The sequence below is a fragment of the Sinocyclocheilus rhinocerous genome, unplaced genomic scaffold (genome assembly GCF_001515625.1).
Source record: "Sinocyclocheilus rhinocerous isolate Xijiao unplaced genomic scaffold, SAMN03320098_v1.1 scaffold8568, whole genome shotgun sequence".
Taxonomy (NCBI): domain Eukaryota; kingdom Metazoa; phylum Chordata; class Actinopteri; order Cypriniformes; family Cyprinidae; genus Sinocyclocheilus; species Sinocyclocheilus rhinocerous.
This window is the reverse complement of record NW_015656834.1, coordinates 686-2639: the sequence shown is the minus strand read 5'-3', so window position 1 is coordinate 2639 and position 1954 is coordinate 686.

Sequence of the window (1954 nt, the reverse complement as noted above, 5' to 3'; positions counted from 1 at the left end):
ATATATATATATATATATATATATATATATACATACATACATACATACACACATATACATATATATACACCCATACTCCTTCCCCCCATATATCTCCATCAAATTCTTTCACTTATCCCAGTATTTTTCAAATAATTCATTAGGAGACTATGTATTTCCCTAGACATTGTTTTTCTTAGCAGATTTCCCACTGTCATGTTTTGTTTTCCAACTTGTGATTCTAACTCCCTTCTTTCTTCTTCATACCTTTTACAATCTAATAAAATATGTTTTACTGTCTCTTGTGTGTTGCAGTGGTCGCAAAGACCAGTAGGGTGTTTTCCTATTCTCTGTAATGTAAAATTTAAACCAGCATGACCTATTCTAAGACGTGTAATTATCTTTCCTTCCTTTGGATTCCTGCTCTGCCTAATACTATTTAAGCCTACTTGTTTTTGTATGTTATACAGATGTCGTCCAGTATCAGTTATGTCCCAGTATTCTTGCCATATTTTGCTTGTATGTCCCTTAATAATGGTTTTGATACATAACGGACATAACGGTATTTGTATATCAACTGTTTCATGCTTTATTGCTCCTCTTGCCAGAATATCATTTCCTTCCTTTCCTTCCACCCCTACATGAGCAGGAACCCAAAGGAAGGAAACATTCAGCCCTTTATCATACAGTATTAAAAGTAAGTTGAATATCTGGTATATGATATCTTGTCTACATGATGTTTTCCCAGATTGAATACTAGATAGAGCAGATAAGCTGTCAGAAGCTATGATTACATTTTGGTTCTGTTTATTTCCTTCCAACCACTGTAATGCCAATAAAATTGTCTTTTTTTAACTATTTCATAATGCGAAATGGAGAAAGCAGCCCCAGTACGGCCTGTCTCTGGCTGCTTTGATCCATCTGTAAATATGAATAGTTTGTCTTGATAAAGGTCCATATAGTTTTGAACTATTATCCTCTGTGGCATTATTTTCGATTTTTCTTTTAACATTTGTTAAAGGCTTATATCTACAGATGGCTTTAAGAATTTCCAAGGTGGTACAGTTGATAGTACCACAATGGGGCTTACTTCCCACCCAGCAAAAACTCGTTGAAAAGACGTCAATGCCAGACGTCTAAACAACGTTAAAATTTGGTTGAAAAGTGAAAGGTGAAAAGACGTCTTTTTCAAGTTGTCGAAAAGACGTCTATAAAAAGACGTCCAAATTACGTCTAAATTTGGTTTAAAAATGGAAGGTGAAAAGACGTATTTTCAGGCCTATTTACAACCGTGAATTCATTGATTATATTTATATTTCATATTCACAATTACTGTCAAAATAAGACAATTCACAAGAATACCAAAACATTTATTGACACATTAAATACATCTTTCACGTAAAAAAAAAACCTTAAGCCTACATTTTCAAACATACCATAAAAACAGTAATAGCTGCATTTATTTGATAAAAAATACAGTAAAAACTGTAATATTGTGAAATATAACTACAAAAAGAATTATTTTCTATGTGAATGCATTGCAAAATGTAATTTATTCCTGTGAACTGAATTTTCAGCATCATTACTCCAGTCTTCAGTGTCACATGATCCTTCAGAAATCATTCTAATATGCTGATTTGCTGCTCAAGAAACATTTCAGTTGTGCTGCCCAATATCTTTGTGGAAACCATGATATTTTCAGTATTCTTTGAATAGAACTGGCAAAAAAGCAGCATTTATTTGAAAGTTTTTTTTTAACAATTTAAAAGTCTTTACTGTAACTTTTCATCAAATGAATCCATCTTTTCTGCATAAACATAATTTTTCAAAATACATCTTTAAAATATTGAATTAAATGTTTATAAAACAAGGACCAATTATAACCACATTAGAACATATTTCACCCAAAAATGTAAATTCAGTCATTAATTACAAATGAAGATATTTTTAACAGATGCCTTGTGTACGCAAAAAA